The sequence below is a fragment of the Sus scrofa genome, chromosome 5 (assembly GCF_054392235.1).
Source record: "Sus scrofa isolate SSC_HxYL_T2T_F1_AM1 chromosome 5, Sscrofa_HxYL_maternal_Yorkshire_Landrace_v2.0, whole genome shotgun sequence".
Classification (NCBI taxonomy): domain Eukaryota; kingdom Metazoa; phylum Chordata; class Mammalia; order Artiodactyla; family Suidae; genus Sus; species Sus scrofa.
Genome location: NC_139387.1, coordinates 96,724,519 through 96,736,943, shown reverse-complemented (window position 1 = coordinate 96,736,943; position 12,425 = coordinate 96,724,519). Strand labels below are relative to the sequence as shown.

Genomic DNA, 12,425 nt, shown 5'->3' with positions numbered 1-12,425 from the left:
CAAGGCGCTGGCATTGAGGATAGAGAAAGGGGAAGTGGGCTCGAGAGAGACTGAGGGGCAAGGGTGAGTGCGTGCGGGTGTCCTCAGTGGGGAATGTGGCCCCGAGTGGGGGAAGTTGGTTGGGGGGGCGTGTAAAAAAACCTTAGATATCTCGGTGGTTTGTGGTCTTTGAAAGGGCCATAGTCATAACAGATACGCAGTTATCCATGATATTAAAACTTCATGGGAGGGATACAATTAGGAAAAAATGCCTAATAAGGCTCCTTAGGGAGACAGTAGTGAAATGAAGGTTGTGGAGTCCTGGATTAGAAGGACTCGCTGCCGGGCTGGACTCTGAGCTGGGGAAAAGGAGGATTCCGGGATGACGCCCAGGTTTCAGGTTTGGACAGTTACCGACATTCGCCAGGAGCAGGTACACCTGGGGTGTGGATGATGCACCGGTCAGGCTCATGGAATCTAAGCGAACAAGGACTCACATTTCTTGGGCACGTGAGCCAGCCCCTTCCGGTGCTTTGCATTCACTACCCATAGAGTGAGGCAGGTCCTGTGTTGCTCCCATTTTTCAGATGAGGAAGCCGAGACCCAGCCCAGGGCCACAGAGCATTTTCTTCAGTGAAGACGCTCCGTTAGCTCTCGGACACATGGTCTAGATTCAGATGGAGTCCTGCTTCTACCTTTATTTGCTGTGTGACCTCCGGGGCATTATTTTGTTTTTCAGTTGTTTCCTTTCCTCTAACTATAACTTCTTTGTGTATAAATAGAGCTGCCTCTTGCTCTTCTCCAAGAGTAGTTGTTCAGATTAATGTAGGAACACATCTGCTAAAGCATAAGGGGCTTTGGATGGGTGGAGGGTATTTTTCATGGTAGCTGATACCCCGAGGTAAATGTCATCCTTTCCCTGCCCAACCTCTTGCCTTTCCCTCTGTGTTAAAGCAGCCGGCTGGCAGGGGAGGGCAGGGACAGGATGAGACTCCCGCCACCGAGTTTGTTGCAAGGGCATCCGTGTTGTCTGATTCCTCCTCTTCCATCCCCCCCCCCCCCCACCCGAAGATGACTCAGGAAGCTTTTATTTCCATGGGTTTTCAGGAGCCTCCTCCCATCCGAACACAGTGATTCACCCCTCCAGCTCTAGGCATTTGACTTCTGCCTCTTACAGCTGTTTATGCAAAGGTCATCAGTGACCTTGGGTTAAGTCAGTTGACGTTTTCAAGGTTGCCACTTGATGTCTTGGCAGCATCTGACCCTGGGGGCCATTCTTGCTCGTTCCTGAGGTTACCTTCTTCCTTGGTCGTGTTTTTCCTCCTGTCTCCCCATTTGCTATTTCTCAGCTTCCTAGTCTGCTTGCCTTTTCAATGCTCTTCTTCTGAGTTCTGTCAAATCCTTCTTCTCTCGCTGGCATCATTCCTTTTGGGCCAAGCCTGTCTGTACCCCTGGCTTGATAACCACTTCAATGCAAACTGCTTCTAAAAATCTCTTATCTCTAGCCCAGAGAGAGCTGCCTCAACATGGCCAGAATACAACCCGTCATCTCACACATCAAACCTCCCCCTCCTCCTCTGCCGTGATATTTATTTTCTCCAGTTCAAACATATATTCCTATTTACTTCCTCCTGAAGCAGTTTTTTGTTGTTATTATTGTTATCTTCAAGCGCTTAAATGAGACCCCCTTCCTCCAGAAATCACCTCTTTCTTGAAGCTTTGTATGCTCCCTTCCATGGCTGGCTGAGAAGCTCCTCTTCTGTGTTTCCAAAGCACAGGGGGCACATTTCTGTTGTGACACATCCATAGCATGTTAGAATTTTTGTGCTCAAGCAGGCTAAGAGTTTGATGAGGGCAGGAACTGAGTTTTTCATTCTTGTAGACTCAGAACCTAGCATGTTTGCTGGATACCTAGTGGGGTCAGTAACCGCTAGTTGAATGAGTGAATCTCTGCTGGCCTTTTTGCTCCCCTTACCTTCCTCTTCACTTCCAAGCACCATGACTATTTATGATGGTTTGCTAGAGTTGCCATAAAATGAAATAGCCAGACTAGGTGGCTTAAACAACAGAAATGTATTTTCCCAGGGTTCTGCAGTCCGGAAGTCCAAGATCGAGTTGTCAGCAGGTTTGGTTTCTTCCGAGGCCCCCTTGGCTGGTAGATGCCCGCCCTCCTGCTTCCTCAGCACATGTCTGTGCATCCCCGCTGCCTCCCCATGTGCCTTAATTTCCTCCTTTTATAAGGATACCAGGCAGGTTGGATTAGGGCCAGGCTAATGGCTTCATTTTAACTTGATTACTTCTTTAAAGACGCCAAATACATCAGAGGTATTAGGGGTTAGGGCTTCAACATGTGAATTTTGGGGAGACATTGAGCCTAAAACACTATTAATGGTTAAAAAAAAATTATCTTATTTTTCAGCTTTTCCCAGATACCCAGCAGATGATGACTCTTTAGTTCTTGACCCTCCATGAAAGTGATTCCTTGGCATTTCTTTGTAGTTTCTCTTTAGTGTTTGCTGAATGCCAGCCATTAGCCATTCATTTTTCCACACTTAAAATAGAGTTTGTTCTGGTCTCTGTGCAGCATAAATGCTGACCTGTCTGTCCGGGTATTAAATCATTTTATCAGCATTATTAGTAACTGTGGTAATGATGGAGTCTCACATGGGAGGGTGCTCCTTTACTTTCTTATTGCTGAAAAGTCCACTAGCAGAGGTGCAGGTTAAGTAGAGAGCTGAGTACAGCAGTCAGAACCCTTGAAGCCCCGCTCTGCCCAGGGCCAGATCATTTTACAGATGAGGGGAACTTGAAGATTGAAGATTTGAAGTTTTTCAGGATTGACCCCTTTGAACTGATATTCCTAGGAATGCCCTACAAAGTAAAAGCAAAACGAAGGTGTTTCCATTGTGGTGCAGCGGAAATGAATCCAACTCGGAATAATGAGGTTCGATCCCTGGCCTCGCTTCGTGGGTTAAGGATCCGGCGTTGCCATGAGCTGTGGTGTAAGTCGCAGACGCGGTTCGGATCCTTTGTTGCTGTGGCTGTAGCTGTGGCTGTGGCCGGTAGCTGTAGCTCCGATTGGACCCCTAGCCTGGGAACCTCCATATGCCTTGAGTGTGGCCCTAAAAAGCAAAAAAAAAAAAAAAAAAAGCAAAATGAAAAATCACCCCTTCCAACATGCACATGACCCAGGAGACTTCTAACAACCTAACTGCCCTTGTCTGCCAAAAGATAACTTTGTGTGCATAGCACGTAACCCTGGTTCTTTAATTCTGGGCTCCTCCATTAATCTGCATTGTTGTGACGTTCAGCTTTCTTAATCCATGGCCCACCCTCTGGGCTAGTCATATAGCTGCCCCTTCATTTCCCACAAATGCCCTAGACACGTGGCCTCTTGCTTTTTAATTTTAGCTCCCCCTCCTTACCAGGCCTCCGGGATCCCCCTGGCCCCAGCTCTCGCCTCTCTTGCTTGGGTTCCTCTCCCTTTGGGCTTCAGTCTCCTCCTTTCTATGGGCATCCTTCACCTTCTGTTCCTTTCTTCCTTCCTTGCCCCACAGCCTTCTCCTTTGCGAAACAAGCTGAGCAGCTTCTGAGCTCATTTGGCCCCCTTGCCTTTGGGGTAAAGCTGGGCAAACTTCGGCCAAGTGCTTGTGAGCCAAACTCAGTCCACTGCCTGTTTTTAGGTGGCCTGTGAGCTAAGAATAGGTTTTTCACTTTTAAAGAATTGAGGCAAAACCAAAAGAAGCAGCTTTCATGACATGTGAAAATGGTATGAAATTCCGATTGAGTGTCTGTAAGTAACGTGCTTGTTTCTGTGTAGTTGACGGCTATTTTCACACAGTGCCAGCGAGCCGAGGAGTTGCAGTAGAGACCCTGTGGCCCACGAAGCCTAAAAAACATTTACTCTTTGTGCCTTTGCAGAGAGTGTCTGCCCATTCTTCCTTTAAAGAGTGGGAAAGGCCAGAGCATAGCTTCGCATGACAGGAATCAGCTTCGTTTGCCTTTCTTTTCGTGCTGCTTACCAGAGGGCTGGATTAGAGCTAATGCTTGGTTCTAAAGTTGTTTGGAGAGTCAGAACCAGAGAGGCCTTTCTTCAGGGCCGACGTTTCCTGGGAAAGTATGTCATTATCTTCGTCGTGTCTTTTGGCTAAAATTTTGCCGGAAGAGATGTGTCATACCAGGGCCGTTTCACCTTTTCTTTCATTGCTAAAATTGTACATAAGAGAACAAAGGAATTAGGTAAACCAAACCGATAAAAGTCCTTTGTACTCTGCACATTCACAGGAGGATTTAATTTCAGCTTATTCTCTACACTCACTCAGTGTCTCAAGAGTGGTTCAGTCTCAAGAGTTTCAAGTATTGGGGTGATGAGATAATGTTCGCATTTAAGGACTAACCACAAAGAGAGTTGAGCAAGGTTTGCAAGCAGGAGCCTTTGCCTTTTGTTCCCATCCACTAGGTGTCTTGTGTACTTTTAAAAACAACCCCCTCCTTGGTCTTTGTTTTCCTCTCCTTTGAAGGCAACTGTTTATCACCGAAACTCAAACCTCCTGACAGGTAATGCCAACCGAGGTTCAGATTTTCTTCCCGGCGCCGAGATGGCCATTGTGCTCCTTCTGTCTGTTACTCAGAAGTGTGGCTGCTTGGGTTTCTCAGCTCCCTAAGGCATGTGTTAGCAATACCTTTTGAGTGTTCGCAGAGCGCTCTGGGCTCCACAAGGTATCAAAAGGATTTCATAAATAGCAAGTTGAGCAAGGCATCTTTCGTCTAGACTGGCGGGGGGGGGGGGGGTGACATGTACGTGAAATTCTGAACCTTTAACAGCAGCCCGCAAAGAAATCCCGAAGGATGGCGTCCCCCCAGAGCTCGGGGCACGAAGGAGTGCTCTCAGCTGGGGGAGGTGGGTGAGGGATGGGCGGGAGTAGAGAGCGCTTGGAGGGTGGGTGACCCTCAGTCTTAAGGAAGGTAAGTCCCTGGTGACTAGGGAAGAAGCCAGTCCAGACGGAGCAGGTGCTGGGTACCTTCTTCTCCAAGACGTCCTCTCAGGGTGCCTCGCGGGACCGTTAAACCCATCGTGTTGCAAATGGAATCCGTTTTTCTCGGCAAATCCAGCTCCTCCTGCCCTTGGTGTGCTCATCAGTTTTCCTTTCTGAGTCAGGTAATCGCCCTCCTCAGCAGGTGGGTTCTTGAATGAGGGGCTTCTGTGAGGGGAAGGACCACGCATAGATTGTTGTTTGGCTCCAATGAAGAACTGATGTATTCTTTTTAAAAAAAGAGAGACAGCTACGAGAGAGAAGATGAGCTGATGGATGCCGTGGCCACCTAGGCCCTGGATCTGAGCTTGACGGGGTAGCAGCGTGAACCTCAGGTGCCAGGGAGCTGGCCTGGGAGGGAGACAAACGTCCCTCCACCTCCCATCTCCCAGGGCCGACTTGCAGGTGTCCCCAGAGTGTAGTAGAGATGAGAGGCTTGCATTCCATTTCTCATCGTAACTGAGAAGGTCCTTTCTGAGGTGGCTTCCGGGTGGTGCTGCCAGGGCCTGATCGGCGGTAGGCTTTCGGGGGGACGGAGGACCCCATCTTCAAGGTGTTGTCTCTGGTTTCCCTTGTGAGAGGGAAATAGCGCCACCTGTTCCTTGACTCCTTTTCAGGATCTTCTTGCCTCGAACGTCTCAGTGCGTGCTTCACCCTGTCCCACCCTTCCTTCCACCCTGCGAAACAAGCAGACCAGCCCCCCGCAACTCTTCTAGGTGCTGTGGTGTCGTGGCGAGCGTGGGAACACAGCTGCTGGCCTTTGGCATGAGTGATGGTTCTCTGCAAGGCCCTGAGAACAGTGGCCCTGGACACATAGGCTCAAATCACCCCCCCCAGACCACTGGTTTTCCTCGTCCTGGGCCATCCAGATTTGTTAAGCTCTGTTCTGATTCATTCCACGAGTGGCTCCAATCATTTACATTGTTTTGTTCAACTCACTCAGGAAAGGAAAACACAGACATTTAAATAGTTTTAAAACTGTTCCACACCTGCTGTAGACTCCCAGAGCCACAGCCAAATGCACATTTCGGCTCCCAGGTTGCTGGCTGCCTGATGACCGTTCTTGCGGGCAGGAGGAGTGCAAACAGCCCAAGAATCTTGCTACCTTCAAAGGGGACAAAAAGGCAGTTTCTCTTTAGAAAGTGAAGGGAAGCAGAATATGCCACCCCAAAATGTGCCCCTTGGGCACGTAGTTGTTTTGAGTTGAAGGCTGTGAAGACCCAGCAGATGCAAGAGCTTTTACTTCTCTTTAACTATCGGAGAGAATTCAGACAGGGGTCCTGGCCCAGAAAGAGGGCTATTATCGGGAGTTCCCCTCGTGGCCCAGTGGGTTAAGAACCCGACATAGGAATTCCCCTCATGGCTCAGGGGTTAATGAATCCCTCATGGGAACCATGAGGTTGTAGGTTCGATTCCTGGCCTCGCTCAGTGGGTTAAGGATCCGGAGTTGCCATGAGCTGTGATGTAGGTCACAGAGACAGCTCGGATCTGGCATTGCTGTGGCTGTGGCGTAGGCTGGTAGCTACAGCTCCAATCAGACCCCTAGCCTGGGAACCTCCATATGCTGCGAATACAGCCCTAAAAAGATAAAAACAAAACAAAATGCAAAACAAAAAAAAACCCGACACAGTGTCTGTGAGGATGCAGGTTCAATCCCTGGCCTGACTCAGTGTGTTAGGGATCTGGCTTTGCCCCAGAGCTATGGCATAGGTCACAGATGTGGCTCGGATCTGGTGTTGCTGTGGCTGTGGTGCAGGCCAGCGGCTGTAGCTCCACCTGACCCCTAGCCTGGGAACTTCCATATGCTGCAGATGCAGCCCTAAAGAAAAAAAGAAGACTATTCTTTTGATAAAGAATGAAAAAAAAAAAAAAAAAAAAAAGCTGTTCCCGGAGATAACGTTTTATCTGAATGACCTTATCTGTTTGGCAGGGCAAATACCTATTTACCAAACATCTGGTGTTCTTCTTGTCCTGTGAATTACTCTCCTCCCCTTTGAGGCCCCAGACCCCATCCCATTCCTCGGCTCAGGAGTGTATATAAGCCTCAATCTCCCTGCTCACCCTTGGGTCTCTTATTTTTATGGGTTTCCTGTACATATGAAATTAAATTTTTCTCTTGCTAATCTGTCTTCAGTCCACCGAATTATTAGGCCAGCCAAAGAACCTAGAAAGGAAGAAGGAAGAATTTTTCCTCCCCTGCAAAGGAAAGCAGCTGCTGTAAGAAACGGGTGCCAGTTAGATACTGCTTTTTTTGCCCTCTTCAGGACCTTTTAATTTAAAGAACATTTGAAGCAACAAGGATTTATTGCACGTGGAACTATGTTCAATATCTTGTAAAAACCTTTAATAGAAAAAAATCTGAAGCCGTACCCTTGAAACTAACACAATGTGTAAATCAACTATAGTTTAATTAACAAAAGAACATTTGAGTAATTGAGAATATAGTCAAAAGAACTAGAAACCAGTTGATCTAGGCTCAGATGTTGCCTGTTTCCTTCTCATTCTGTGTCCTTAGACAAGATTTTAAAATTTTTTCTTATTATAGTGGATTTACAGTGTTCTGTCAATTTCTGCTGTACATCAAAGTGAGCCAGTTATACATATACATACTTTTTCTCATATTATCGTCTATCATGTTCTATCTAGGCAAGATTAAAAAAAAAACTTTTTACTTTGAAATAATTTAAGACAAGAATAGTATAAGCAATCCCAGGTACCCTTCTCTTAGTAACCCCCCCCCCCCATGAAAATGTCTTATGTAACCATAGTCCATTGTCAAAACCAGGAAATTGTCATTGATTTAATACTCTTTTGTGTGTGTGTGTGTGTGTGTGTGTGTGTGTGTGTGTGTGTGTGTGTGTCTTTTGTCCTTTTAGGGACGCACCCGCGGCATATGGAGGTTCCCAGGCTGGGGGTCTAATCAGAGTTGTCGCTGCCAGCCTCCGCCACAGCCACAGAGACGCCATGTCCGAGCTGTGTCTGCCACCTACACCACAGCTCATGACAACACTGGATCCTTAACCCGCTGAGCAAGGCCAGGGATCGAACCCACAACCTCATGGTTCCCAGTCGGATTCGCTAACCACTGAGCCATGACAGGAACTCCTGACTTATTACTCTTAACTCAAACATAGACTTTATTGGGCTAGTTTTCCCTTGTGCTCTGTGTGTTGGTACAGCTCTATGAAACTCTGTTACGTGTAGATTTGTGTATGCTTTTGATTTTTAATGCACACTTATCTTGAAATTATTTTGAGCCTTTGTGTGAATAATTAGTAGTAGCAAAATAGCAAAACTGGAAAAGATTAGTCTGGAAATCACCATTTAATACTCTTCATTAAAAGATTTCTGGGTTCGGAAGTAGGTCAGCTTCTAATTCCAGCTGTCCACCTGGAGAAGAAAGGAGGGAGCCAAACCAAACACACTTGGTTTTCCCATGGTTCCAGCCCCAACTCTAGAACCCGCCCTTCTTTAGTCCGTGTTTACACCAACTTTCCCCACCATGTCTCTCCGAGCAGGCATTCTAAAATAGTCCCCAAGTCTGTCTGCGGGTCTCCTTCCCGTGATGGAATTACTGCAGGAGCCTCCACACGGACTCTGTGTGCACACACACCATTTTCCACACAGCAGCCAGAACCAGCTTTTCAGAATACAGACCAGGAGTTCCCATTGCGGCTCAATGGAAACGACTCTGACCAGTATCCATGAGGACGCAGGTTCAATCCCCGGCCTTGCTCGGTGGGTTAAAGATCCAACATTGCTGTGAGCTGTGGTGTAGGTTGCATGTGGTGTAGGATCCTGCGTTGCTGTGGCTGTGGTGTGGGCTGGCAGCTGCAGCTCTGATTCAACCTCTAGCCTGGGAACCTCCATATGCCATGGGTGCAGCCCTAAAAAAAAGGACTGAAAAACCCCTAAAAAACAAAAAAAGAAACCCAATTATGGTATTCCTCTGCATAAACCCTCTTCCAGTGGCCTCCCACGGCGTGGAGAGTCCAGTGCGTGCTCCTCAGCAGAGCCGCCAGGCCCGGTGATCCGCTGCTCCCGCCACTTACGGGCTCCCTGTGCTGCGGTCACGCAGGCCTCCCCGGGTCTCTGCACTTGGCCTCTGTGGTCCTACTCGTGGCCTTTGTTCTGCTCTCCCCTCGGTCCGGTGTGCCCAGCATCTCGTTTTGCTCTGATAACTAGTGCCTGGTAAACTAGATCCTTCTCAAGTCACTTTCTGTCATGTCATCCTGTTTTATTTCCTCCACAGCATCCAACACGATCTGAAACTGATCTTTGCCCTTGATTGGACTTGTTTTTACTCGACCTGTGAGTTACCCTTCCTTTGACTGCACGATCTTTGAGAGGTGGGGTTGCCATAACTGGTTCACCCTGCACCCCGGAGCCTAGGACAGTGCCTGCAGCCTAGAGGACATCGAGAATTATTTTTTGAGTAGATGCAGTAAAGCACCAGGTAATCGCAGAGGTTCTGGAAATTGGAAAAATCACTTAATAATTTGTTTATTAAATTTTCCTGTATCTGGGATCCCGAGGACATTATGATTCAATTCCTGTATCCTGCAGATTCCCCTTTACATGTCCATGTATTCATAACCGGTCTTTTTCTGAGGAAAGTTCATTTTAAATGGGAAAGATACGTCCTCAGTACCCTGGTGACAGGCTCCTGTGTGCCTGAACCCTCAGACAGACCACTTTAGTGCTTTGAAGTGGTCAAGGTCAAATACTTTCCCTTCCCTCATCAGCCCGGCTTTTGCCTTAGAGAAGAGCGTGGAGCAGGTTTTCATAAGAAGGTGCAAGAAACTTAGTATCGTGTGGTTTGACATTTAGCCAAACCTGCTTTCATTATTTAGTTTAGGTCTAACACATCCCTTTTCTTTTGAATTTAACATTTAAATAATGGCTCCCAGAGCTGGAGGACAGGGAGCCGCTCAAGTTCTGACTTAAATGGAAAGAATACCATTTATGGCCTCCGTTTCATTTCGAAAATTCCTGTTTAAATTTCCTTTTATTGATTGTCAGAGCCACATAACCAAAATGTCACTCTCTTTACTTTTGATGGTGTTACCGGCCACTTGTGCCTTTTTAAAAGCAGGTTTAGAAATGTAACATGGTGTAGGAATATGAAGACATATGTTTTTAGACATTTGTTATGCCGTGTTAATGATTTACTGCTGCTGAAGGATTGGTTTCTATATGAAGGAAATGCTTAGTCTTTCACTAAGTATTCTTATGAGAGGGCCTCTTCTGCAATTAAATTCTGGAATTCTCTTTTGAAAACTGCATGCATCCATATAGCTTCCAGTGATGTAAATGTTGACATTTTTGGTCCCTTTTCTGGTGATTTTATTGTTGGTATTGCTAATAAATGAATTTTCAGGTAAGTATGTACTTATACATCTGGAAGGTGATGATTTTTCCCTTAAAAGCATCTTGCCATTTGCACATTGTTTATGCCCTTAGCTAATAGGGTGTCTGTCTTTCTTTCTTTCTTTCTTTCTTTCTTTCTTTCTTCCTTTCTTCCTTTCTTTCTTTTCTTTTCTTTTCTTTTCTTTTCTTTCTTTTCTTTCTTTCTTTCTTTCCTCACCGGCAGCATATGGAGGTTCCCAGGCTAGGGGTCCAATCGGAGCTGTAGCCGCTGGCCTACACCAGAGCCACAGCAGTGCCAGATCTGAGCCAAGTCTGCGACCTCCACCACAGCTCATGGCAACGCCGGATCCTTAACCCACTGAGCAAGGCCAGGGATCGAACCCACAACCTCATGGTGCCTAGTCGGATTCGTTAACCACTGTGCCACGACGGGAACTCCTAGGGTGTTTTCTAGAGAAGTCATTTTCTTCTGTTGATATTTGTAAATGGGGCACTCAGGGTTGAGTGTGAATTCATACTCTGAAAAAATGTCAGTGATGGACTATGATTGGACACATTTCACTGTGGCAGTCTCTGTGAAAATGTGATGCTCTGAGCATTTACTACCAAAATTTGTTCTTTTCGTGTTGTCTCCTCCTCCCTCCTCGGGTCTTCTTAGTGGTTCTCTATTTTCTTGGCGAGCCAAACATGACTTGAAGGAGGTAGCGAGGGGGAGAGGGAGGAGCCAGAGGGATGTAAAAAGAGCAGGCTGCTTTCCCAGGGGCCTCTCACTTGCAGGGTCTGAAATGATTGCTTTTGGGGGGAAGTGGTATTCATGCTGAGGGGAGTAGAAATGCTTGCCCCTTTTGAGGAGCTTTTGTTTTCATAATAGAACTCTTTGGTCCAAAGAAAAAGATGTTTTAAAGGAGAGGACCATTTGCAACTGAGCGTTTGCCATTCTGGTAGCATCCGACTGAGAATAAGTTTCAGAGATGCTCAGTCTTGCAGGCCATTGCTGCTTAGCAGTTGGATCTTTTTCTCTTGATGATAGAATGATATGTTTTATTTCTGTTTTAAGTCCCACTCATGCTTTTTAAGTAGTGTAATAAATTGTTTTCTTACCTGCAGGGTGACTGAGTGAAACTGTATAATTGGCCCAATGGCATAATTCGGTGTTCTGTATCATCCGAATATATGCTGTGGCTTTTGCACTGGATAACTTGCAGGCGACTTGTTTTGGTCTGCAACCTTATTAATAAGATTTATTCAGGGTGCTCAGTCAAAGTCACCTAATTTATCTCCTTCACGTCACGTCCAAAGGATCATATCTCTGAGCAGAGCAGTTGCTGGATATAGGACACACCTTGGGCTGTGTGTATCTGACATTTTAATAAACACTTTTGGGAGAGGCACTCCGCGAGTAGTGATTGTTGTTGTTGTCATTGTTGTTGGGGCCACACCTGCAGCGTATGGAAGTTCCTGGGCTGGGTGTTGAATTGGAACCGCAGCTGCCCACAGCAACACAGGATCCGAGCTGCTGCTTCACCCTGCACCACATCTCATGGCAACGCCGGATCCTTAACCCACTGAGCGAGGCCAGAGTCAAACCCACTTCCTTATGGATATTAGTTGGGTTTGTTACCGCTGAGCCACAGTGGGAACTCCTGTGATGATTTAAAAAAAAAAAAAAAAAAAATCTATTGCTACATAACAAACTGTCACCAAACTTGGCAGATTCAGATGACTGTCTTATTTTTTGAGTGAGGGATTTAGGAAGGGCTCAGCCAGGTGCCTTTTCTCTGATCCGTATGCTGTTGGTTGAGGTGGCTGGGGCCGGAGGGTCTGCTTCTAAGATGGCTTTTTCACTCATGTGTCTAGTGCCTGGGCTGGGGTGGCTGCCAGCCGATGCTGGCTCTTGGCAGGCGGTGTCCCTGGAGCTGCTGGTCTGAGCACGGCTACGTGGTTCTCCATGTGCTTGGGTTACTCACAACGTGGCAGCTGGATTTTTAGAGGGAGCCTTCCCAAAAGGTGCGGGTGGAAACCTGAAGACCCCAGACTTCTTCT

General features: G+C 46.9%; 1 protein-coding gene and 1 long non-coding RNA gene across 17 annotated transcripts in view; one reads left to right on the top strand and one right to left on the bottom strand.

Moving 5' to 3' along the window:
• CRADD (CARD and death domain containing adaptor protein) overlaps nt 1–12,425 on the top strand; it is a 182,025-nt gene that overhangs the window by 16,838 nt on the left and 152,762 nt on the right. For 3 of the 16 annotated variants that reach the window (XR_014804374.1, XR_014804373.1, XM_084957590.1), the window contains exon 3: nt 9,265–9,468. The exons of 12 other annotated variants lie outside the window; for them this stretch is intronic. The gene's annotated coding sequence lies outside the window, so the exon portion shown is untranslated. The remainder of the gene's footprint in view (nt 1–9,264; nt 9,469–12,425) is intronic. One more of the 16 variants, XM_084957595.1, reaches the window with a different exon arrangement.
• Nucleotides 2,239–10,593, bottom strand: LOC146403569 (uncharacterized). The gene is made up of 2 exons (XR_014804394.1): nt 8,068–10,593; nt 2,239–6,368 (listed from the first exon to the last, which is right to left on the bottom strand). It is a non-coding gene; the product is annotated as an uncharacterized LOC146403569 (long non-coding RNA).